The sequence below is a fragment of the Thermobia domestica genome, chromosome 1, assembly GCF_964235325.1.
Source record: "Thermobia domestica chromosome 1, izTheDome1.hap1.1, whole genome shotgun sequence".
Lineage (NCBI taxonomy): Eukaryota > Metazoa > Arthropoda > Insecta > Zygentoma > Lepismatidae > Thermobia > Thermobia domestica.
In genome coordinates, this window is record NC_137454.1 from 254136185 (window position 1) to 254164178 (window position 27994).

Below are 27994 nucleotides of genomic sequence, written 5' to 3' on the forward strand. Positions count from 1 at the left end.
TCAGTTTACCTGCAATTGACTTTTCTTCATCTTTCGTGTATACTGAATGTCGCCCCAAGGAAGCCACTCGTCATTTTTTGTTACTCTCTCCTCTTGTAACATATTGAAAGGAATTCTGTAGTTTTAGCAGTAATAAAAAGCATTGTTCTCTCCATTATGTTTTGTAGTGCACGTTTTAAGTTCTTTTGCGTCCATAATGCTTTCATAATAGTCTTTTGTAATTTCGGACCTTTTGGAAAGATATAGGCTTATTGCTTCTGCTAGTGAAGTTCTTCCCAGCTATACCAAATAGAAAGGAATATGATAAAAATTCCAATGTGGGGAATGCCGATCATGTGTGGAAAAGTCCAATCAGTTGACTGCCATTGCACCAAACGATATGATCAAAGATGTTACACTTCTTTATCTAGAAACAAACATTGGAGTGAAATACAAACATAATATAATCGGAAATTATAATACGAATTTAACCTTGGCACAAATTTTGAATTCAGACACATAAACTATACTTAGCTTCCACTGCTTTAAGTATGTTATAGAAAACCATGAAAATAAACATTCGGCTCCTACTCCTTTACGCGTTAACAAAGAAATGGTGCACAAACTAATTGAAGTTAATCTATCTAATGGCAAAGTGCAGCACCTATCGTGAAGCCTCCACACCGAACCATATTTGTAAAAATGTAGTGACCACCATTGCTCCGTTCTTCCCTACAAATCCGGAATTTGTAATAGAAGTAAAGCAAAAAGTCCGAAAAACTGGACATTTCCCCCTTTATGGAGTAAAATTAGGGAAAAAATTATATACAGTTTAGGAAAAAATATTTTATTGGTAAAAATTTATATTATATATAGTGGTGATGAGCGCAAGAGTCTTGGTCTTGCAGTTTTTGCAAGAGTCTTGCATGCAAAACCAAGACCAAGAACCCCGATGCAAGACCAAGACCAGGAGCCCCGATACAAGACCAAGACCAGGAGCCCCGATGCAAGACCAAGACCAGAAACCCCGATGCAAGTCCAAGATCAAGACCAAGACCATACCTGCAAGACCAAGACCAAGACCAAGATTCTTGCACAAGAGTCTTGCACAAGTACCAATACTACTTGATTTTTTTAATATAGAATGTAAAAAGGAAGGGAAAAAATAATTACATCTTTCACTTGAATTTCTTGGCTTCAGTAAAAATGACGCTGGAGTGAATGTATTCCCAGTAGTTTATGTGATCCATATGAGTCGTTCTGCCCCTGTAGCATATAGCTACAGTATGTCGTTTTCTGAATCGGTTCGCGTTTTCTGTAGTTATTACTCTTTTTCAAGCCACACGGGTGTCATCCTGCGCCATGTGAGCTTCTTTGGTGGACAAATGAGATGTGCGTGGGTTTTCTCGGGGCTTTCCCGTTTCCTCCCACTTTCTTCATTCATTCATTTCTCATCCTCACCTTCTCCCTTAGCCTCGGTGCATAAACGTGGGACGTTAAACTAGATGTTTCATTTCATTTTAAAACATATTAGTGGTGTTCTTCTTCCAAAGCTAAAGAAAAATGCAGTATTGAACATAGTAATTCCATACATCATAGGTGCCGACTACATGGATATGGCCTTGGTTCCGAGGCTCAAGCATCCGTTGGAAATGTATAATGTGTACGCTCAAAATTAATATCGAAATAACATTTTCATGACTTTTTGACAAAAACTTAGTGCATGTGACCGCAAGTTTGATTTCATGGGCGGATGCTTATTCGTTGAATAATTGTTTATCAATATAACTTTTAGCCTCTTTAGGTATACGGCACATAGAGGATTGAGCGATATAACATTATACAGCAATAAATGATCCATATTCACAAGTGAGAATAATTTTGTACAGTTATTTCAAAGAACTTGGAGTCTTAGTTTTAGTCCCAACCAGTTTCTCTTTCTCCTCTTAATTACATCTAAAATTCTTCTTTTCACCCCTACTGCTACTATTTCTAACACCATCTCATTCGTTTTCCGTTCAAGCCAGCTAATTCTCTCCTTTTTTTTTTTTTTTTTCATGGTCATGTTTTGAAAACCTCCAATTTTTTCGTCGCTTTTGCGTAATGTCCATGTTTCTGCCCCGTAGAGTACAAGTACATATTGGAATCAGTAAAACAAAATCTCAATATTTAATTGGAAGTTTGTTCAATACAAAGATTAGCTAATCGTGGTCGAAAAGAAAAAAAAACGCCTTTAGAGTATTAAAATAATTTTGCAATTCATGGTATTTCAATAATCCGTGCCGTCTTGATTTTATTTCATGCGTCTGAGGGGTAGCCTTTTCAGTTTGGAAACCGATAAAGTATTAGATCTCTTAAAAAATATAAAAAGATTACGAAACATTGTGATTTATCTTAAAAGTAGTGAAGCGTGAGTACCCATTGAAAAAAAAATAAAGGTCATTGCCTATGTTGTACACTATCATCATACTTACACGAAGGTACCCTATATTACATTTAGAAACATACATTGTATTTCCGTTACTATTGGCGCATTGTATAATTTATTATCCCTTATATCCAGAGTAAAATTTACCTATGAAAAGCATATGATTACTTAAAAGAAGCAAGACTTGCAAGACTCTTGCAAGCAAGACCAAGACCAAGACCAAGATTGGATGTGCAAGACCAAGATGTGCTCATCACTAATATATAGTCACTTGATTCAAATTGTATAAGGTACTTCCAGTAGCCATGGAGACTATAAATTCTGTGCTAACATAGGATTTATGACATTAATAAAGGGAAAAAATCAAAACTGGAAATCTCTTCATCCAAGAAGGAAAATTAGGAGGCAGGTGAAAAATTATTTACATAAACGAGTGTCTACCGATGGCACTCATTCATAAAAAATATAGGTCACTTCCATTATACATAGATGCTTGAGATTAGGCTCAATTATAGGATTTGTGATAGAGATTACGAAAATATCCCAAAGTTTGAAATTTCTTCCTCCAAGAAGGAGAATTAGGGGGCCAGGGAAAAATTACATTTAACCTATAGTTACAGCATTTGATTCAAAGCCAAGAGGATACCTCCAATATCCATGGAAACTTGAAGTTTGGCACAAGCGTAAGATCAGTGACACAAAGAAAATAATAATAATAATAATAATAATAATAATAATAATAATAATAATAATAATAATAATAATAATAATAATAATAAAATCCGTAAACTGAAAAATTATACATCCAAGGAGAGAATTATGTAGTAAGTGCAAAATGTTATTATAATTACGTTATTTGATTCAAAACCTATAGGATACTTCCTATAGACATGTAGACTTAAAATTTGACACAAACGTAAAGTTTGTAATATAAAAGGAGAGGAAGAAATCCGAAAACTAAAAATTTCCCTCTAAGAAGGAGAATTAGGGCATGCTCAATGTTATATATCGTGATGTCATTTATGACTACGATTCAAAACTTAGAGGGTACTTCCTGTAGGCATGGAAATTTGAAATCTAGCATAAATAGAGTTTGTAACGTTTCCCCTTTCAAAGAGAAAAAATAGGGGAAAAGAACAAGATTACATATTGCCACTTCAATTATGTCAACAATTCAAAACCTACAGGGTACTTCTTGCAAACATGCAAACTTGAGGTTTAGCAGAAATAAAAGACATAAGCTGCAAGCGAAGCGAAAAACTAATAAATAAATAAATAAATAAATAAATAAATAAATAATAAATAAAAAGTAAAAACTTTAATTCCCCTCTCCAAGGTGAGAGCTCAAAAATACTAATCAAACACATACAGGAGGATATTTCCTTTAAACAAATAATTTGAAATTTTACAAAATGTAAATATTTTGTATACGTAAAGATAAAAGTTATAATAATGTCAATTTCACCAGTTCACAGAGAATAATAAGGGCGTATGTATAGGTACTTTCAATTTTTATAAACCTCCATAACCAACTTCTATTATTGGTATGGATGCGATAAGAGAGATTTTTAAGACTTATGCAGTTTCTCGTGTATTTTAGGACTAATACACTGAAGTACAGCATTTTCTAGGACTTTTGAAGTTTTTGTGACTTGTGTACCCAAATGATTTTTACGACTTTTGCGTTTTAAGAGTTATGGTTTAAGACTTTCGCAGTTTGAGACTTATACACCTATTTACTTTTAGAACTTCTATACTTGAGAACTAGCGTATATGAGGTTCTATACAGTTTAAGACTTGTGCATTTTAGAATTACGGCCGCATCTTAAAGCTATCCTTTTTTTTTTTTTTCTCGGAATGGAATTTCAAGATCAAATCGTGCCTTGCAATCCAACAAGCTGTTCTTCTGTAGCTACTAGAGTTTTAGGATTCCCACTAGGGATCACAACCTGCACCGCGGACAGAGAAAGTAAGTGTCTTCGCAAACTACAATAGTTATATAATCAAAGAATGAAGTGAAAAAAAAAGGGGAAACGACGGATTGTAAGATTTACACTACTTGTATACTTTTAATCTCTCACAATTTATTCCGAGATTATTGAGACGTACCCTCGACACAGAGACCGAAACAACCATTTTCAACCCGAGACCAGACCAAGGCTGCATGTAGCACCCTCGTCACTATTCTATCCTATCCTAACTTAGATAAATAAATACCAAGATAATTCCATAATTACGGTAATCAATCCGTAATTATCATATATAAAATAAATATATTATAAAGCTAACCTTACTTCCCATAATTGATATTATATTCCTGGAAATCATGCCTAGTGGTAATATATAGTTCACTGAATAAATTGTCAATGTAATAAAACAATACAAATTATCTTTTTTTCACATAATCGCATACCTTCCACCTAGTTTATAACTTTGCCTGGAATTCACAACTGATCGTAAAGTTTAATGAGCCATTCGTTTCGGATTTTAATGTGTAGTAATGAGCTTTTCCTGCATGTTTGTCGGTCTTTTCTTCATTCGCAGTAACTTGGTATGTAGTGTTGACAGTTCTGCTCTTTCGTATTAAACGCTCTTAATTTACAAGTTAAAAAAGAAAAAAAAATGTTTATAGGCCTCATTGCTTATTGAAAAACAGTCCGGTATTTTAACCAATGATTTTCTAATTAAAATATACATGGAAATGAAATTTTTAACTATTGATTGTCTATATAGTTTTTCGAAATAACTTTGAGTGTTATTGAAATTAAGAGATACTGTGAAAAGTACGTTTTGATGCAGTAACTATTTACCATGACACAATGAAGATTCCACGTCCAATCCCTCTTAATACTAACATTACTTGAATATATATATAAAACCGCATGTGAAAAAGGTTCGTCATTGTAATTCTTGGAAAGGGAGAAAAGGATATTTAAATGCGTATCCTAAGTTTTCACAAGCAATAACGACTGCATATTTTGATTGTTTCTTTCACATAAAATAAAGGGGTACTTTCGGTTGATGTGGAAACTTGAAATTTGGCATGATTGTAGCTTTTTGGACTAACCAAAAGGAAAATTACCATCTGAGATAATGTGTCTGAGGAAAGCTATGTTACATAGCCGAAACTATAACAAAGATAAAACTCTTAAAAAATATATACTGCTTTGGTTAGTTGGAGTTTTATCAGCAATCTTGAATTTTTCAAAGCTGCAATGAATAATTACAAATTGCCAAACAATGAATGGATAATTTACAAAAATTGCCAAAAGTGACTATTTTTAAGTTTAGAAATACGGGGATGAAGAAATTCCCCATGTTATTTAAATGGGCGTTCTTTCTTTTTTTTTAAAACATATACAGAATCTGTAATCGCATATTTATGTACTTTAAATTGGAATAACTTGAAATTCAGTATACTTGTACGTTTTCGTTATCATTACCTAAATAGATAGCCAATAATAAAAGTTTTCAACTTTAGAGTGGTTTTATAGGCAATTGAAAAATCTTTCCCATGTTATTTATATGGGACATCTTCTACATCCCAAAATTATTGGGCACTTCCTGTAGGGCTACAATGATTAAATTTGGCATGATTGTAGCTTTTTGGGATTAACTCTCAGAAAATAGTCAAAAGTGAACATAGTTTTAGGGTGTCTAAAGGGGATAAAGAAATATTTCATGTTATTTAAATGGACCTGTTTTGAACATATAACCTCATATTTTAGGTACTTGGAATCTGTGTTTCTTCCACGCATTTTTTTTTTTTTTTTGGAGGGGTCACTACCTCCTCTAAGTTATGAGATTGCCTGCCCGGAAGAGGCCATAATAATGTTTCTATAATATAATAATAAACAATACTAAAAATAATAAGTGACCCTCTAAATACTAAGTGTGGCCCCCCCGGAACAATTTTTTTCTTTGAAACACTGCTTGGAATTGGAATAAAAACTTGAAATTCGATATGTTTGTATGTTCTCGTTAGCATTACCCAAGTAAATCACCAATTTTCCGTGTTATTTATATGGGACATCTTCTACACCTCAAAATGTTTAGGCACTTCCTGCAGGATTAGAATAACGAAATTTGGCATGCTTGTAGCCCTCCGAGACTAACTCACAAGAAAATTGCCAAAATTGAACATTTTTAGTTTTTAAGGGGTTTAAAGCGGGATTAAGAAATTCCCACGTTATTTAAATGGACGTTTTTTGAGGATACACAATTTTATCTTTTAGATAAGAAAAGAAGCTTTAAATTCCGTAGAATTGTGGGCTTAAGAGGTACGAGGAAATAGGCCGAGCAAATGCGGGGTTCTGGAGCGGAGTTCCCAGCTAGCCGATGGCTAGTATAGGCTATATTATAAAATTAAAAGTAATTATCTTTGTGACTTACTCTCTTGAACCACGCGACCAATCTCGATTAAATTTTCAACATAGATGAGGTTCAGGCCTGAGAAGCTTTTTATCATTTCACCTTGACGGTAGAACTTAGGGGACGGGGAGATACATAAAAATAAATACAACAATAACTCTTGAACCACCCGACTAATCTCGATCAAGCTTTCAACATATATGAGATTTGGGCCTGGAATGGGTTTTCATCATTTCACTTTGACGGTGCAATATAGGGGAGGGAGAAGATATATTAAATAAGTGAAAATGAAAGTTACTGGCTTTGTGACTTAATAACTCTTGAACTACCCGACCGATCTCGATAAATTTTTAACAGAGCTGAGTTTCAGATCTGAGAGTGTTTTTATTATATAACTTTGACGGTGCAAATTAGGAGAGGGGTAGATATTTAAAATGATAGAAAATTATCGATATTAGTGTTGAATATATAGTTTTCGGGTTCGCTGAGAAAAACACTGACACTACCGATGCTGTTCAAATCCAAATTCAGTCTCGCAACTTGGGGGAGGGGGAGATTAAAAATAATCGAAAATGACCAATATTAGTGTCGAATCCATAGTTTTCGGGGTCGCTGAGATGAACAGTGACACTTCCGATCCCGTTTAATTACATGCCACTAAAAACAAAATAACGTATTTTACGGGTACCAAATACATGAAATAAGATGTGCGTTATTTTTTTTTTTATTTTAACCCAGCGAAGCGGGTAAATCGATGCTAGTTAATAATTTATAATGGTGTAAACATGGCGGCTCTAGAGTCCTATACTAGAGAAGTCACATCGGCATGTCAGTAAAGCCTGCCTGTAAGCTTCGGAGCCCTTTAGAGGTTTTTTCACTTTTCACGCATTCTTTAAATTATGATATGAGGTATAAATATTACAGAAAAATACAACAACGAATTTGGCATTGTAAAATCATATTTAATGTTAAATAAATACATTGCTCAGGACAATGAATTTGAGAAGTGAAAAATAATAAATGTTAACACTGCTCAACCTATTTCTTCAGTTTGAACTCCTTAATGAAATGAAATTTTAGTTTAATGTCTCTGCACTTCTCTGTTTACGCTAAAGAAGACAAATTATTTATGAAAGTGAATGATTGAGAAATTACATGTTTGTACTCTCCTACCAGGGCTCGAACCCGGCGCGGTGGCTCAGTGGCAGAGCGTTCACCTCTGGTGCATAGGGTCCTTGGTTCGATCCCAGCTCGCGCCAAGTGAACTTTGTGGTGAACAAACACCGTGTGCGTGGGTTTTCTCGGAGTTCTCCCGTTTCCTTCCACTTTCTTCATTCCTCCATTTCTCATCATTGCTGTCTCCTTTAGCCTAGGTGGCATAACCGTGGAACGTAAACTTAAAGGGCCGTATGCAGAGTCATTTTGATGCGTGATTAGTGCCATACTAAAGAGTTCGTCTAAGGTTCTTGTAGTAGCCAGACCTTTAGTATGACGCTAATCATACGTCAAAACGACTCTGCCTAAGGCGGAAAGATTTCATTTTAGTTTTATATTTTTTCGAACCCGGGAACATTTACATAAGTCTAATAGGCAAACGTGCGAACCACTAGACGAGAGGGGAGGGCATTTAATTTCTTAATCGATTCTGTAAAAACTATTGGATTACATATCCATTAATATACATGTATATACTTATTAACAGTTAATTGGAAATTGATACAAAATCTAAGTAATGGTGAAAAGTTAACTAGCTTCATTTCTCGTATATTTATAATATTTATTAACTTGTAAGATAGGGACATGATAATACTTATATGATGCATTGAAAATCAAATATGTACATATTTGATTTCGATCTTTCTAAAGCAAGTGAATAGTTTATTCGACCATCCATTTTCAGCACCACTGTTTAACGTAGAATCTGAATGACAAGTGCTCCTACCGACAATTGAACCTTGGTATCCCGTGCCGAAGACGAGTTTGCTTATCATACATTTACGAGGAAGCTCCAAAATACTCATGAAGTTCCACAAGCTTAGCGGGGATAAAATTTACTGAACGTGTGTAAGAGTCCCAAGCCGTAACCTTCACCCTACATAATTTGATTTGATTTGATTTTGGGTTTAGCGTTCTTTTCAGCAGCGAGGCTATGAAACGTGGGCCTACAGCATAACGTGAAATTCGAACCACACGAGCTCTCGCCAGGAATCACACCTGAGTCTCTCACGCCAAAGGCGCCTACTCTCACTGCTTAGCCACGAGGGAGCTCCCTGGATAGTTTAACAATTGACCCAAAACCACTATATTTCTGATTTTTAGGCTAATAAAAACAAGAGAAATATGTGTTTATGTAGCCTATTTCTTTGTAAAATTTGAAGTTTTAATTCTCGACATTTTGCTATTCTCTATTTATTTGTATTATAGCTATTTATTTGAATTACAATTTCGGCATTTACGTATTTGTCTGTGGCTTTGCATGCTTCTTCACAGTAACATTTCAGAAGTAAATCAATTTACAATGCAACTCAAGAATATTCAATCATTTTTTAAATGCCTGGAAAAAGGAAGAAAGAAAATATGTACTCATGTATTATGTGTTATTAAATTTCGAAGCCATTAAGTGCATGAAAAAAGTATTTTTTTTTTTTTTTTTTTTTATTCTTCATGTGGACGTCGCACCGAAAACTTACTGTGGAGCTGTCGCCCTTGAAGCAATTAGTCAGTGTTTTTCCTGCACGAGGTAGAAAAATTCCACCACTTGAGTCCCACTTCCTTCCATTCAGCGCGTGATCAACACACAGCTTACAGAGGACCCCTTACATATTTAATGCATACATACACAATGTATGGTTATGTACAGGGCCTAACAACAGGCTATGCAAACGGTGCAAGGCACCGGGACTACCCGCACCCTTGTTTGCAGCTCATACTATTTATTACTAAATACTTAAATCACTTTATTATTTATGTTTTTTTGTTAGTGTGTGATTTGTACACCATAAAATTTCAGAGTAGCAGTAAACTTGTTGACCCCCCTCATTGTTTAAAAGCAATTATAGTTCAAAACTTCAAATTTTAAATATTAAAATGATTAACAAGTACGTGTTGTACAATGTACAATATACTGCAGTTAGTAAACTGAATCTGTAGGATAGCTAAAGAGTTATTGAAATGACTCATCAATATACCATTGAGATAATTATGAAAACTTTATATGTAGTCTTTGTTGAAGTCGAAAGATCTAATAAGCTGACTTGGTTTGTTTTAACCTAGAAAGAGAGGGCCAGTCATTGCCGCAGAAGGGGCCCGGAGAAAAAAAAAAGAGCTCGCAAATCCAACCGGGGAACTGAATATATAGAAACAAACTCAAGGGGCGCCAGTTGTTATGGCTTCTGGCAAAGGGATCAAGCTTCAACTGTTACATTTTCAAAATAATTTGCTGATGAGGTTCCACAAATATCCTACTGCCTGGAGCTAACTCATTGATTGGGGCCCATCAAATACCTTCCTAGTGTTGCCACGAGACGAGACATTTCTCGGGTATCGTCTCGTCCCGTCTCGTTTACGAGACGAAACAGAACCCTTTTAGACGAGACACGAGACGAGACATACTACTTGTCCCGTCCCGAAAACGAGACGAGACGGGACGTCTCCTGAAATGTCTCGTCTCGTGTCTCGAAAATCAAAACGCTGGCGGGAATGGCCAAGATTGAAATTGCCAATGGCCATATAGATTGCAAAAGGAAAATCCCCTTTGTAAGAAAACATGTTGAAAAGCCTTCATAGAAAAATGTCCTCTGTCTATTGAATGAAACAATCGTGATACGCGAGCTTCCAGGAATATCATCCTTAATGTCTTGTCCCCAATTCCCCTTGCTGTAAACTGAGGAATTCTCATTTTTTTCATTTCTGGCTGGAATGATGACAAACAAAATCAAAGACAGTCAAGATTTTTACAAGGTCAAGAAACCGAACTACCACCACCATCTATTCAATTTGAAAACTGGGTAAGGTCTACACTCATTACAGGCTGTAGTTGAAAGTTCTGGCTGAGATGGCCGAAGAGAACAGAACGGACTACACTGGTGGCGGTATTCCTTTTGCTCGCCAAATGAAGTATGTCATCTTGCAACTAAAATTTTGTCTTCTCTCTCTCTCTCTCTCTCTCTCTCTATCCCTCCCCCCCCTCTCTCTCTCTCTCTCTCTCTCTCACCCCCCACACACATACACATAAAAACACACTTTTACCATTTTACCAATAGCTCGCTTATTATACAGCAGTCATGTTGTAAAATTCACCTCTTCGTTTGGAAGGCGGACGAAGGACAAAGAAAGCAAAGATATTATCGACGAACCCTTCAAATTGTTTGCTTTCAGCAAATTTATGATACTAATAATAACACTTTAGGTGAAGAGGTTTTACAGGGGGACCTTCGTTTTGTTACGCGGAAATGTTTGATCTGACCAGAATGCGAAATTGCCTTCTGCTTCCATGTTGAGAGGAGGGGAATACTTCCCTTTCCTAGTGAATAATATTCATTAGGACCTGAATTATCTTCAGAAATGGTTTCTTGCAAAGTAGTGTAAAGAACATTTGGTATAATATTCATGGAACTCCGTTGAAAGCAGAAGATATCATGAGAATGATCAAAATTCGAATATTGAAGAACATAATTAACAGAAAAATAAGATACCCAAACCATATTTTTAAACCTGCTATAAAATGTATATCCTATATTTTTACTAATTCCTTACTCCCATGAAAGTATCCTGGGGAGGATATTCTCTCCATTTTTTTCAGACTGAAATTCTTTTATCCCGTACTATTCCCCCCCTCCCTGACACAATACGAAGAAACAAATGCTGTTAAAATCCATACACATGACCCTTCAGGGACTAAACTCGGGGCCTTCAAGCCGATGGTCTATCGCCGCAGACCGCTCGCCCTGGTATGAAGATGTACGTTGTATGATTGCGAATAGATCACGACAATATAAGAAACTTTAATCCAAAATGGCCACCCAAAAATCAACTTTTTTTTTAGACCACTAGCTAATCTGAGTGTACTGTCATGAGTTTGTTACACAAACGGGGCAACCACCACATAGTAGCACACACCCCGCTGTTATGGGAACAGATTTGAACCATGAAGGTGAAGACTGGCCCCAAGCATTCTTTCGTCCGATGTCTCGTTCAGCTCCCATTACTATGGCACTTTAAGTAGAGCTTACTGTGCAGTAACGTATAAAATTTCAACCAAATACTTTCCATTACTCAATAAAATTATTTGGTTCCAAGCTTTAAAAAAAAATAATTGCAAAAAATCTAAACATGCTAAAATGGAAAGTAGTTTTTAGATTGGTATGGGTTAACACTGTGAAACCTAAAGGCTGGAATATATGAAATCAAAGTGTACATACATATCTATCTCTCCATCTCTCTCTCTCTCTCTCTCTCTCTCTCTATATATATATATATATATATATATATATATATATATATATATATATATATATATATAGACACTATAAAGCAAGTGGGCTGAAAGTATACGATAGTGTCGGGGATGGTGACACCTTTACATCGAACTTTGCTTGTCATGTAAACATTATTTGATATTAGTGTCTTCATCTTCGACGTACCTATGAGCAATTTACTGTATATTCGTGTATTGAAACTGGTGAAACAAATTTCAATGTTTCAGAATGTAAAAAAAAAAAAAAAAAAAAAAAAAAAAAGCCAGGGTCGAGAAGCCTCAGACAACTAACAGCAGAGATATATTATCTTGTAAACTATTCGCCCTTGCCTTGTGAGCTTATTTGAATTTATTTTTAAGACCTTTAGGCAACTTTGGCCGAATGGATGATGATGGGAAAATTAGTGGAATGAAGAAAGTGGTAGGATACTAGACAACTTCGAGAAAACACAAACATTCAAAAAATGAAATGAAATCTTTGAGTTTTACGTCCCACGGTTATGTCGGTTAGGCTAAAGGAGACAGTGATGATGAGTAATGAATGAAATGGTGGAATGAAGAAAGTGGGAGGAAACTGGAGAACCCCGAGAAAATCCACGCACGCGGTGTTTGTCCACCACAAAGTTCACTCGGCGGGGGCTGGGATCGAACCCGAGACCCCAAGCACCGGAGGTGAACACTCTACCACTGAGCCACCGCGGTCCCCACACACATTCAATGTTTGTCCACCACAAAGCTCACATGGCACTAACCGAGATCGAACCGAGTACCACGTACACCAGAGGTGAAGGCTTCACGGTGTAGCTACCCGTGACATTTCTTGTCTTGTGTGTTCTGGGTAATACTTGTAACTTAGCTGTATCTTGATTAGCATGGTGCAGCCTGCTACATTTTACTTTCGTTCCCATGGTATGCTGCTATATTTTTTACGAGACAGGGGGGCGCGGTGGTTCAGTGGTAGAGCGTTCACCTCTGGTGCTTGGGGTCCCGGGCTCGATCCCAGCCTCCGCCAAGTGAACTTTGTGGTGGACAAACACCGTGCTCGTGGGTTTTCTCGGGGTTCTCCCGTTTCCTCCCACTGTCTTCATTCCACCATTTCACTTATCTCTCATAATCACCGTCTCCTTTAGCCTAACCGGCATAGCCGTGGGACGTAAAACTCAAAGATTTCATTTCATTTCATTTCATTTCATTTTTTTACGAGACAGACGAGACGAGACGGGATAGAACCTCTCGAGACGAGACGGGACGAGCACATTTTTTTCGAGACGAGACATACTTTGCACGAGACGAAATTAGACAGCCTGAAAGCTCGTCTCGTCTCGTGGCAACACTACACCTTCCTGCACTGGGCCTAACTCATTGATTGGACCCCTCAATTACACTTCCTGTCATTGATTAGGACCCCTGAAACACCCTCCTGCACCGGGGGGAACTCATTGATTGGGGCCCCTCAAATATCCTCATGTGCCGGGGCTAATTCATTGATTAGGACCTCTGAAACACCCTCCTGCACCGGGGTCCCGAAGAGGTTTATTTCGGCACTGAGCATGTAATCATTAAATCAGTCTTCATCAGCTCTGCTAATTATTTTTAGATCATATTTAAATGTCGTAGAGCTATATGAGTTTTGGGGTATGCTTCCTCTGTCCGTGGTTCCGGGATCGATTTCCGGTACAAGTAGGCTACTACCTCGGATAAAAGTCCGAGCATTTGTTCGAATTCAATTTTAAGCAGTAACTTCTGTTTCACATAGCATTGGCGCTGAAGAGGAACATTAAACTGCAATCAATCAAATAAATTAGCGATGCGAAATAAATTATTTCCATGTAGCAACAAAACTTACCTCACTACGTTGTCTTCTGAACACAACTGTTGGTTGGTCTTCAGTGCGTTGCTCCGTTGAGGAAGGATTTATAACACGTGTTATAGTGGCTCATTTTTAGTGACCTTGAACGTAAGAGACATCTAGCTGTACTTGGGAGAAACAAAACAAGTGCTTGTAGAGTATCGAGTACGTAGAGGCTATTCCAAGTCGAAGCAATTAAAATAAATAAATAAATAAATAAAAATTAATCACTTCGAATATTTAATGAATATTTGAAAATGTGAAATGGATTATTTGCTTTCGTGCCGAAGCTAAGCATCCACATAAATATGAGAGAAGAAAAATAAGAAAAGAGAAAAGAAAAGAGGAGGAGGAATAAGAATAAAAGAAAACAAACAAAGGAAAAGCTAATGTTTCGTCATATTTTTATAAATTTTAATAGAGCTCGATTTTTAGAGAGCGGGAAAGAGGATGGACCTAGAACTGTAGCGCTGAGCATAAAAAGTGGCCTTTTTACAGCAGTTTTTCCTCGATGAAAGAACGATTGTTTTCAAAATGAGAAATTGAACGAACATTTCTCCGTGCTATTTTCAGCTATATTTTTTCATATATCACAATAGTAGGCGTTCAGAATGGCGTGGCGAGAACTAAGATCGGAGTTAGAACCCTAGAAACTTCCTGGTTATGCCCCCATACAGTCATTCAAGAATATACTACATAGGCCTATTTTCCACTATAAAGAAAAAGAAAAAGAAAAAAATAAAAACATGAAAAATAGCTTAATTTTCATTCGAAAACACTTAAAATTGCATTTTCAGAAGGATCAATTTTCAAAATTTTCCGAAGAATCCTCGGATTCCCTGCTTGTGAATTATAAATTAGAAACCCCTACTGATTTTCAAAACCCAACGCTCCTGTAAGAACATGTCTGTGTGTGTACACAATACTGTGAACAGTCATCAAATTATACGGTAGTAATCACTATCAATCTCTCAATAGTAATTAAGATTACTTTGAATGATTGAACTAATTGTTGTACACGCCTTAACAAGTTTTCTTCTTTTCACTTTTCTGGCTGGTGTATTATATTTTGTATGCATCGAATAAACTTAATTGCTTATGAAACCCGAACGTTCATTATCTCAGAAACAAAACTTCTCCATTGAATCTTGTGTTGATCAGACTGCATTGCTCTCACACCCACTTCTTTTACATTCTACTTTATATTTTTATATTATCTCTAACGATGTCTTTTGGATGGGGTAAGTAGGGCGGTCCTCCCAGGCCCCATGCCATACGACAGAAGAGTTGGGCCCTGCACGGAAAGTACCAACTTTACTTTTTCTAATTCAGTCTTGGTATTCAAAATATTTAGATCCATTTCTTAAGACTTTTTTTTTTTTTTTTTTTTTTTTTTACGACTGTATACTATTAATATCACGATGTTCAATAATGCTGTTATATAACTTTCATTCATATGAAAAAGTCAAACTTCGTGCAAAATAATTTACAAGATAAATATATCTCACAAATTATTGAAGCGAGTACAGCGAAGCTTCTCCATTCGACACTGATTGGCATTTGTATGTCTGTCCATCTGTCCGTTCTTCAATCTTCTTGTTCACCTCAGCCATAGATTGGTGGGCAACATGGAAATTTTAAAACTTTTCTCTCGCTTGGGAGAGCTGTTTTGTACTTTGATAAGGCCCCTTCTTCGTAACTGCGTCTAGATATTCTATCCTTGGTCTTCCTTTTCCTGGTTTTCCTTCTGCCTTTCCTTCTAGCAGCACGGCGATCCAATCGGGGTGCAGAATAAGATGACCAAGCATGCTGTTTCTTCTTTTTCCTATTATCTTCATGATCTGTCGTCCTTCGTTAGCTTCCCTTAGTACGTCTTCATTCCTTTTCCTTACGGTTCATGATATGCGTAGAATTCTGCGCCAACACCACATTTCAAATGCTTCCAGCTTGGATATTTCAGCTTTTCTCAATGTCCACGTCTCTGATCCGTAAAGCGCCACGCTTCATACCAGTGTCTTAATAAATTGTTTACGAACGTCCAACGACACATTTCTTGATGTTAGTAATTAATCCTCTTTTCCTATTGAATGCTTGTTTTGTCTGGGTTTACGTCTTTTTCGCTTCTTCCGTCCGAGGATATTAGATTTCCTAAATAGGGGAACGTCTTAACGTCTTCAATTTTCTCTCCATCTAGCCATACCTTTGCCATACCTGTCCTGCTCTTGTACATCGTAAAACTTATCCGATTTTTATGAAATTATATATATATATATATATATATATATATATATATATATATATATATATATATGGAAGACCGGGGCTGGTTGGCGAACTTTTCATTGTTTATTTTTTATGAGCAGATGGTGCACTGTATGGCAATGTAATGGATGTGTACGGCCAGACCAATGTTCCTCTAATAAATTCATTTTTTTTTTTTTTTGTTGCTTACAGTTTTCGAGAAATAAATTTTTCTTTCTTTTAAAAGGGAGTATGCCAACCGACCCCTAGTAAGGGGCTGGTTGGCTAATATTGCGGGGCTAGTTGGCATACTTTTTAAATATAGCAAAAAAAAAAAAAAGGATTTATTAGAAATAAACGTTACTTTTCTAAATTCAATTATATATATTGCAATGAAGTAGGCTATTTGAAGTTTGAAATGACTTTTATTCACAACATTTAAAAGAATCAGCATTTTGAAATATTAAAACTTCTTTCTTTCATTCTAGCTTGGTTGTCATTACATTGAAAGCTACTATCAAACACATCAGTTTTAATATGATTTGGTGTAGGTTAATTCTTCATACTTGTATTATTTCAAAATGTAATTAAAATAACTGAACTATCAAGAAACGTAGTTTATTTCCCGCTGTTCACAAAGTAGCTGAGAGAAACTAAGATATATTTTAGCTGACTTATCGAGAAACGTAGTTTATTTCCTACTTTCCACAAAGAAAGAAAAACCAATAGCTAGGCCTCTATTTTTGTAATAAAAGAGCACATAGAAAATATTCTTGATCCTGAGAATTAGACCTTTTCAGAAAATTCAGAGTCCGATTCTCGATTTCTCTTATCTCGATTTCTAAATTTTGATAGTAATCTAATATGTGCATGCTATTTTATAACATTGAAGTAAAATATTGGTAGAACTGTAAACAACATAACAATAAAACAAACAATATAACAATAAAAGTAAAATGAAATAAAATTCCACACGGTATTGTTTGGCGCACTTGCTAACTAACCCCAAATGCTATACGCCAACTAACCCCAAGCCCATGTTCTGCAACAAAGTCGTAAGTACCCAGCAATTGTTTGGCATTTACGTTTTATTGTTTGAATATCCTTCAAAACAAAGTTCAGATCAAACTAATGCTATATTACTTACCTCTATACTCCAAATAGTGACGATTCTGTGATGCTGTAATGGAGAACTGAAAAAAAAAAAAAAACTTCAGACTGGCAAAAACACTCTTTATCTAATAGACGCCATAATCCGGAAGTTGCAAATTCCATATGAAGGTGGCAGCTGCATCCATAGGTCGCTCTTTTATGACAGCAGCAACAGCTCATTATGTTAATTAATGAAGGAGTTATATGCAGTTCGTCAATCAGCCCCTGCTGCCAACCAGCCCCGGTCTCCCCCATATATATATATATATATATATATATATATATATATATATATATATATATATATATATATATAGTGGCAGATCCAGGATTTGATCAAGGGAGGGGCTAAACCATAATTTGCCGCTTTATCCAGTGTAAAGCAGGATTGTTTAAGGTTGCAATTGATCAAGAACAAGAGACTAAGATAGGGTAAACTCTACTCCATATTGTCAGTTTGAACATACGCCAATATAAAACACGTAAAAATTATTCAAATATGACAAAACTTAATGTATAACTTCTTTATGGCATTGTGATCAGTACGAATGGGAATCATTCAACTTTCCCAGGAACTAGAAGCACAATTTCTTTTCTGTTACTCAGTGGCAGATCTATCCCGGGGCCGGGGAACTAGCCCCCCCCCCTCCCAGTTTTTTGAGTGACAAAAACAATTGAAGCTATTATTTATATATTTTTGAAAGTTTATAGTAAACTCATGATGCACCTATCATAGGCTGCGTTCTTGCTGCCCCCTCCAATTTATAGATCCGCTACTGCTGTTACTTGCTCTTCTCTGTCCCTAATAGCGTTAAACACTATAGCTAACGAAGCGATTCTGTTATCAATAGAGGGAAATTATTGAAGATAATTGCTTTTTACGGTTAAAGATATGGTTTCTTCTTAATTATGTCTGGCTTGATTATTGTTTTCCATTTTCGATTGTACTTTTAGATACTGTGGTTCCTGTGCTGCCTATTAACTACCATGCCATTATTTTCGTTTCTTTATTTATGCACAAAATATGCAATTTTCTGGGAGTTTCTGATTGAGTTAATAGGGATCATAATAATCACACAGATAAAATGATTCTTTATGTTTTTAAACGAATACATTATTAAAAATTAAAATGAGACAAACATTTTTATTTGTTTCAATAACCTTTAACTTTATTTATTACGATGCATGATGATCCATATAGTTAGAAAGAAGCTAACTATTTGTTTTATCTTTACTGATCCTATTGTTATTATGCTATATTAATGATCCCAATTACCCCAAAGTGCAGGAAACAGGCATCAATTAAGTTGTGATGTTTTTCCTTCCTTCCTTCCATCTTTCTTTCTCCTCGGTGTAGCTACCTTTTGATAAATCTGAATCGTATATTTTCTACGTATATACCAGATAAAAGAAGGTTCTTAGAACAAAATGCAATCAATAGTCGATATTACATTTGGAATATTTGTTTCCGTCTGGTATAAGATTTTCCTTGGGTGATGTCGCATCACCTCCGTTTCTCCAATATCTAACAATTAGTTCTCTCTCTATCTCTTTCGATCTCTCCCTCCCTCTCTCTCTCTTTTAGCAATTACTGTTTGTAGAGATACTGTAACTCATGTGTCTCTTCTAATCAGATGGAAATGTGCGTGGTCACGAGTTTGATCTTGGGTGTGGATACTAACTCTGAATTAGTTCGATTGGTAGTTCGGATTCCATTTTAAAATAGTCTAGGCGTATTCTGTTTCATAAAGAATAGGTGCAATGAGAAAACCTTCAATAAATCATTAATGTACTTTACAGTTTACTCTCATGCTGTTGAGAGCAAAAAGAAAACTACAGTGAGTTAATGTTTTTCAATATCAAAAAGCAACATAGCTCTAAATTGAATTTCACATGAGGATTTTGTGCTTGAATTTTGCGTTTATCGTAAATTGCAATGCTCTTTGAATGCTGATTTCACCACATAAAACCATATTTATTATCTCAAAATACTGCTACTATGTTGCTACAATACGTTTTTATTTCAATATTATGAAACACTTTAGTTCTCTTTCACTCTCTCTCTCTCAATTCTCACTCTCCGGGGAAGTTTGGGCAAAAATCCGGTAGAAACTTCTTGGTCACCTTATATTTTCTTTGGTTTACTACGGTGTATTCGTCAGAACGCAGGAACGACTCATTGATCACTTTAGTTTTACAATTCTCTGTACTATTGCATATGCTTCCTTGTCAGTCAATTTAATACTTTGCCTAAATATATGTAACTGGTCTCTCCTCCTTCCAAATCCTGATTGCTGAGAGTGAATATATGTTTTGAATCAATGCTTTGAAGTTACGGTATCCATCAAGCATTTTCCCACCAAAGAATAATAGATCCAAACATTTCAACAGTAGTTGCAAAGTACAAATCCATCCATATAAGCTGAAAGAAGAAGGACAAAAAAAGAAGAAAAATGGAGTTAAGTTTGACTCCACAGGATATACTGCACATGCCCATTTTGAATCATATGTACAAATTCTCGATAGTAGTATGGCCATAATTTTCTCTAACTTTTTGTGTCCTTGGATCCCTTGTTCAGGAACCATGATGGGCCTAAGAGTACATAGGATCATCCTGATATGGTACAAAATCTCGCAGCTGGAACCTCGCGGGCCAGAATCTCACCTGCCCCAAATCTCGTGAGCTACCTATATATCAAGTCCTAGGAGCACCAGTTATCAAAATGGGCGTTCTTGTATATCCATTTTGATCACTGGAGCTCCTAGGATTTGATATATAGGTACTACTCTTTTCGTGCGCCACCCTGTATTTACTCAATACTGTATACTGTATAATTATCACATGAGCTGAGAGTAATCTTCCGACGGACATCTTTCATTTACGAACATCTCTCATACCTGATTAGTGTCCATTATTCACAATTTTCACATTAATTACTTTGAAAGAAAGCGTACGTATAGAAAATTATGATCATTATAAGTGAAAAAACAAGATATAAAACACGATAAGCAATTTATTAATTAAAAAAGAAAAAAGATAGCTTAACGTTTACTTGAATGCACATATTAATAAACCACTTCCTTCGAAAAAAAAAAACCTTGTCCATTGTCAACAAATAATTTAACTAAAGTAGATTCGGTGAATAAGATTTCTTCGCATTTGAGTTGTTTACGATTATACATCCATTCAGTTTGAATTCATTAACTTAGCTTCTAGTGTCAAAAACAATCATTTCTAGTCTCACATTACTCGAGACGACATTATTATTATTATTATTATTATTATTATTATTATTATTATTATTATTATTATTATTATTATTATTATTATTATTATTATTTTAACCCCAGAAATTCTTGTATACATGTTGTTGGGCGAGGGTATGTCCTGTCAAGATTTAAGTCTGCGAGTTTTGGCCCACCGAGATTTGATCCGAGAGGCTAGGGATGCATTCGAGTCGAGTCGAGTCGAGATTTAAGCCTGTCTCGACTCGTCTCGAGAAAATGTTGACTCGACTCGTGTCTCGACTCGAAAATATGTTTCTGTCTCGACTCGTGTCTCGACTCGACAGTCTCGACTCGACTCGAATTCGAGTCGAGACGTCTCGAAATTCGAGTCGAGACAAAATATACGAGTTAAAATATACGCACACATCAGCCAGAATATTATGACTACCTACCTTATTGTCAGTGTGTCCAACTTTGGCACGGATAACAATGGCGACGCGTCTTGGCATGGACGCAATGATCCTTGAAAGGTCACTGGAGAGAGTTGATTGGTACACATAGGCAAGGGCGCCGATTTTTCTGTAAATGTGGGGGGGCATTCAGATGCAGAAGGCATATGAGGATTTTAAGACAAATTGTATTCAAATTATGCCAAATATTGTATATTCATAAATAGAATGCGGGGGCTCACATGAGCTTTGGGGGTGCCCGGGCCCCCTCGGCCCCCCAGGATCGGCGCCCTTGCACACAGGTCATCTAATTCCCGTAAATTCCGGGAAGAGGGGCGATGCGCTCTGAAGTCATGTTCAATCACATCCCATTTGTGTTCGATTAGGTTCAGATCAGGCGAGTTGGGCGGCCAGCACATCACTTGGAACTTGTCCCTGTGTTCCTCGAACCACTCCATCACAATCCTGGCCTTGTGATATGGTGCATTATCTTTTCGAAAAATGCCACTACCGTTGGGAAACATGGTCGTCGTCTGCAAGCAGTGTGTGATACGCCTTGGCCGTCATGGTGCCTTGCTCGAGCTTCACTAGACACATAGATGCTCACGTGAATGTTTTCCGGAGCATAATTAAGCCACCGCCAGCTTGTCTCCGCCCCGCAGTACAGGTGTCAAAGAACTGTTCTCTTGAAACACGACAAATTCGCACCCTCCCATCGTCATGATGAAGAAGGTATCGGGATTCATCAGACAATGCAACGCTCTGCCACTGTGCCAAGGTTTAATGACGATGTTCATGTGTTCATTTCAGTCGTAGTTGCCGATGTCGTGGTGTTAACATTTGCACATAGATGGGACATGGGCTTCGGAGGCCCATCGTTAGGGGTGTTCGGTGCACTGTGTGTTCAAACGCACTTGTACTTTGCCCAGTAATAAAGTATGATGTTAGTTCTGCCACAGTTCGCTGCCTGTCTTGTTTTACCAGTCTGCCCAGCCTATGACGTCCGACATCTGTAATGAGGTGGGGGCGCCCAACCCCTCGACGTTTGGACGTCGTTTTCCCTTGGTTTCGCGACTTGTTGAAGACACTCACCACAGCACTCCTCGAACATCCGACAAGTCCTGCAGTTTCCGAAATTCTCCTGCCGAGTATGCGGGTCATTACAACCTGCCCTCGGTCAAACTCAGATCGCGGGCCTTCCCCATTCTACACACGACCAGCACTCTCACTGATACTACATGCACCGTACGCGTGACTGACTAGCAGGCATTCGTCGGCAGGTGACACAGATATCGCCTGGACGGAAATTATATCGATAGTAGGTTGGTAGTCATAATGTTCTGACTGATCAGTACATACTAAATAAATTTAAAATGTAGGAAATTTTCAACATTCTGATTAACTTGCAGGAAATTTCACAATGAAAAGAAGCAACTGACTTGGACAAGACAACGGTTAGTTGATGGGGCAATCTTTTTTTCTGGTCTTTGAGGTGTGAGCTTTGACCATGCCTTGTGAAATTTTGATGTTTGGTGCTCATCAGTCGCGCTTCCATTTTTTTCTAATTGTTCCAGTTCATGATAATTAACAATACATTGCGCAGTTCGAATACATGTTCACGTTTTCATTCAATCCAAGTCAAGCCGCTTCAGATACTATAGAGCTGTATTTGTTTACGAAGAATTAATTGCGTATTAGAAATACACCCCAACAAAACATTCTGCGTGCTCATCTGCTCAGTATTCAAGGTTTTAATTACAACCTGAATTGTTAAAATCCGAACGTAAATTGCATTAGATATCTAAGCAGTTCCTAGTCTATGGATAATTCAAGCAATGCTAATTAAGGTCTTTCTAGCAAGCACTTCTGCTGTTCATAAACCTTACGCATTGGAGTAGGAAAAAAAAGAAAAGAAAAGAAAGAAAGAAAGAAAGAAGTAAAATTGGTAATTTTGCAACCGTGACTCACTCGGGCTCATGCTCTCTATCCTCAATGGAGCTCGCGTTCGCTAATCTCAATGAGGATCACACTAGTCAAGTTTCTCACTAATTCGAGCTTGAGCTTGATATTTACTGTGAAATTCTCTTCAGCTCGATCGCGTAATGCCACACGTCCTTTCTTGTTTTTACATTTGTCTCACCATTTTCGATTTATACGGGTGGCCGTGGACTTTTCAATTAAGTTTTTGTTTTCATTTTGACCCGCCGCCATTTTGCACAGGGTTGTCGTAGAGAGTCGAGACTTGCTCCATTTTCCTTCATTTTACAACAGATTTCAAACGATGTGCTACTTAACCCCCCTTGCCATTTGAAACTTTTTAGTTGGATCCCGTCTGGAACCCTGAGGCAAACTTTTTACCCCAAAAAAGTGTGGCCTTGAAAATGATGGGATACATGTTCACCGAGTTTTCCATTTACCCAATCGTTTCCGAACAAATGACTCGGTTCAAACTATTCTAGCAGGTAATTTCCTAGCTATGGCTTTTTTAAATATCTAGAAATTGGCCATGTTTTTGGCTAATATCACGGGAACGGTAAGCCATAGAGATATGATATTGGTGGTAATCAATCCCTAATAGAATGCTAAACATTTTTGTCCTGATATTAATTGGTGGCCACTGGCCAACTGGCCATTGGCCAAACCACTGGCCAGTTGGACAGTGACTACCGGGTACTATTTGGTACCAAAATGTTTACCATCCTTTTAGATATTGATCAACACCAATATGATCTCTCTATGACTTACGGTTCTCGAGATATGGCTGCTTAAATTTCTGTAAATTGGTCATTTTTTGGCCACTATCTTGCGAACGGTTAGATTGACGCGAAAAATTTAATCATTTTGTCTAATAGTTTTTGATGCTCTATCTAATGCAGTGTACAAAATTGAAAAAATTGCAAATAACAGACAGACGGACAGATAGACACACAGAATAGAGAATTCAGTAACGAACTTTTTTAAGTTCGTTGAATATGTTGTAACTCACGATATCCCGCCCGGTGACACGTATAACTTCGGGATTCGTCTAGTTATAACATATCCAATGCGAACACAATTGTCTCGTTCGGATCTCACAAGGGAACCTTCCGAAGTGGCCTATGCCAATTGAAAGAGCTGTAACAGAGATGAGCATTCCCAAAAAATTAGCTGCCCATAGCAATAGGCTCAGGAAATATAAGGGGTGGAAGTTCGGGAAACAGCAAGGCTGGACAAGGGGGAAAAGTGCAAATTCCACAAAAAAAAAAAAAAAAAAAGGAGGGGGGCACGGTAAAATACAATGCTGACAAGTGATGTATAGAAAGAGACTTGCCACAATAGGGAACAAATGAAGGCCACCAGTGGGGTTAACAGTGTTGCCAACTGCAATGAAAAGTACATGTTTTGCAAAGAGCACTATATGAAGTGAGTGCAATATTCAGTGTCAACCTGTCATGTAGAACATAAGATATGGCGTGTCTAATCAGTGGTACAATCTAACAAAAGAAAATAGAAAAAACAGAAGTACGAAAAATACGGAAAAAACGGAGTTGGCCATAATGCGCCACATTTGATCAGGGGCTGTACATATTAGAATGAACAAAACAAGAAGCACCGAATATGCAGGAAACCGACGTACCTAGAGTCAAAAAGAAAAACGAGTTCCAAAGTTGGCAAGACTGGCCATGGACATCCAGACAAGTCTAATATAGTTAGGCCACTCGCTTCAGAAAAAGAAAATTCCGGCAACAGGCATCACTCGGAATGCATCAATGTTAGAGTGATTGAGGCAATGTCAAGTCGGGGAACATGAAATGGTTGGGTTGAGCCAATAACCGATAATAGAAGTAGTGAACATTATGTCATGGTTGGGTCGTATGTGGGAATATGCAGGGTGTCCCATCAAACTTTGTGACCTGAAAGATTTGCGAAACGAACAAAATGTGACGGATCCAGTTGTCCAGGAATGTACCAATGTCAGGGGGTGATAAAAGTCTGTGAGAAGCAAGTGCCCCCAGGATCCCCAACATAGGACCCCAGGAGCCAACTTCAAATTTTCAAATGGAAACAGGGACCGAGTGTTACCTCTCTCGATTGATCATGGAATGTGCAACAACATATATAGGAAACATTTGCTATATGAAGCATGTTTTTCAAAATGGCCGCCACAAATATGTGCTGTCTTAACATGGCATCGAACAATGTGATCTCAAATTGTTGCGAAGCGAAAAGAGATATTGCAAATCGAATTGCACAGGAATGTACTCATGTCGAGGGCCAAGAGAACTTTGTAAGAAGCAAGTCCCCCAGGGCCCCCATCATAAGGCTCGAGGGGGTCAACCGCAACATTTCAAAGCGGAACAGGGGCGGATGATATTTCTCTGGATAGATACAACACCGTCTATATAAAAAAAAAAAAAAAAAAAAAACATTTGCTATATGAATATGAAACAGATGTCAGGCAAGGACAACTAGCGGTGTTTCCCATATGATCAGACGATGACTTACTGTATTTATGGCACGAGCCATAGTAGAAGGCGGCTTAGTTGAAGAAACTACACCCTCTCAGTAACCTAAACTGCACGAAAATTTCCAAAGCAGGTTCATTGACCTGACTACCGCATGTTGCCCACTTTGTCCAAGAGCGGGATGGTTTGTTTCTAACTTTTCTACCGAAAAGCATTTGTCTGGAATGGTGTTTCGGAGACAATAAAATAAAGAAAATATACTAGGCAGAGAGAGAGCAGGGAGGAGGGAGTGTACCAATTATTCTTTCCTCTAAACCAGCGTTTCCCAACCTTTTTCAACTTGCAGCACACTATGGGTGTAACATGGATTCTTGCGGCACCTTATAGATATTATTATTTGTAAATATAAAACACACTGGTATTTTTTTTCTTTGATTACTGATCTCCTTCGCACAGAAAAGAAAGCTCGATCACTGGGTTTTCCTCGTGATAAATCACTATGCTTATTTTTCATTCTAATTTAAAAGGAGAAAACAACTGCAATGAAATGTTGGACTCAGGTTATTAAAAATACGCTTACTCTTTCGAAAACTGTATCCAACCTTTTACTAAGAATGAAGATCATCAAATAACGAACGAACAAATAAATCTATTTTACTTTTAAAACACAAATGTAAATAATTTATCGAAAGGATTGAATGATATTTTAAATTTTCAAGTTACGAAATAGTCTGTAACGATAAAGAAGCAATAATGGTCATAACAATAACAAATACTTTTTTCAACATTAGAAATGTACAGAAAAGTAACACGGCATGAAACTTAAAATTGTAGATTCATAGTAGAGGTTCATAGTAATGTGCAATACAAATATACATTTTCCCCTACGTTTTGCAATTTGATTGCTATAGAATTAATAATTTTGTTTTGATATCCTCGCGGTACATCAGTGGCCCATTCACGACACACAAATGTCGCGGTATTTTCACTGCTAGCTTCTCATTTTAGACAGGTATATTTACAACAAAGGGGGGTAGCGTGCACCTTTGCACCCCCTTAAATCTGGCCCTGTCCAGAAGTTATGTAGCCCTATATCGTTCATGGAAATAAAAACACAATAGTTATAACTATGCTAAATTACTATAGACTGCCAATTGCTCATTCAGAGAATTTATGATGTTCACTTTATTGCAATGTTCTTATACAGACTAGATATAGGCTACGGATAATAGTTTTATACAAACTAGATAATCAATTATTATTATTATTATTATTATTATTATTATTATTATTATTATTATTATTATTATTATTATTATTATTATTATTATTATTATTATTATTATATTTGAAGTACAATCAAATATCACGACATTAATTACTAGTTTTAATTAACTGAATTGAGCTGAAAATTAGATCTTGATCTCGGAAGATTAACTATTAAATTTATACGTTCTGTACCTTTCTAAAGTAATAAATGCTGGAATTGGTTTCAAGGCTGTTCCTGAGTGAATAATTTCTTCATAATAATATTAAAAGTTTTAGAAAAATTTTCGAGACATTCGAGTCGAGTCGAGATTTTTATGAGCTGTCTCGACTCGACTCGTGTCTCGACTCGAAAATTCGAGTCGAGAAACACGTTTGTCTCGACTCGTCTCGAATTTTACAAAGTGTGTCTCGACTCGAATCTCGACTCGAATTCGAGTCGAGTCGAGTCGAGATTCGAGACATGTCTCGACTCGTGCGCATCCCTACGAGAGGCTTTGCCAAGGTGATATTTTGGTCTGCAACGTTTCTGACTGCAACGCTATGGCCAAGCGAAGTTTTGGTCCGTGATGTGTACTGAGAGATTTTTTTCGTATATTCCTTAGAACTACTTTTACGTCTATATAATTTAAAGAGGGAATTACAAATGAGTGCAGTGGCTTTAAAAATCATTATATCCTTCTTATTCAATGTTTAGTTTGCATCATCATTAATGTATAATGATGATATTTAGTCTACAAAAACCCCACGGTATTCTTTTTACATGAACACTGTAAACCATATCGACTCAACTAGTGGAACATATCCCTGTGCAATCTGGGAAAAAAGACTATCAGTTCAGATAGTAGTTGCTAGTGATAATATTAACAAAATGTTATGCAGCCAGTAAAAAAAAAATTGAAAGTTAAGTTAAGCGAGTACGATAGCCAAAAAAGCTTCACTTTGGAACACGATATTTTCTTCTTTTTTCCCCAAGTGCTTAACTCTTATGTGCTGCAAATGCTGCACGTGATAATACGTTAATACTGTAAAAACCACAAAACCATTATATTCATTGATAGTCACACTGCATCTTTAAAACCTCCAGATTTAAAGAAAACGTCAGCTTCC

At 36.8% G+C, this 27994-nt stretch overlaps 1 protein-coding gene across 1 annotated transcript in view; it reads right to left on the reverse strand.

The window, feature by feature from the left end:
- Positions 1-14231, reverse strand: part of LOC145660452 (glutathione S-transferase-like) — a 59699-nt gene extending 45468 nt beyond the window's left edge. Inside the window, exon 1 of the mRNA XM_081725502.1 lies at positions 14101-14231. The gene's annotated coding sequence lies outside the window, so the exon portion shown is untranslated. The remainder of the gene's footprint in view (positions 1-14100) is intronic.
- Positions 14232-27994: the final 13763 nt, after the last annotated feature.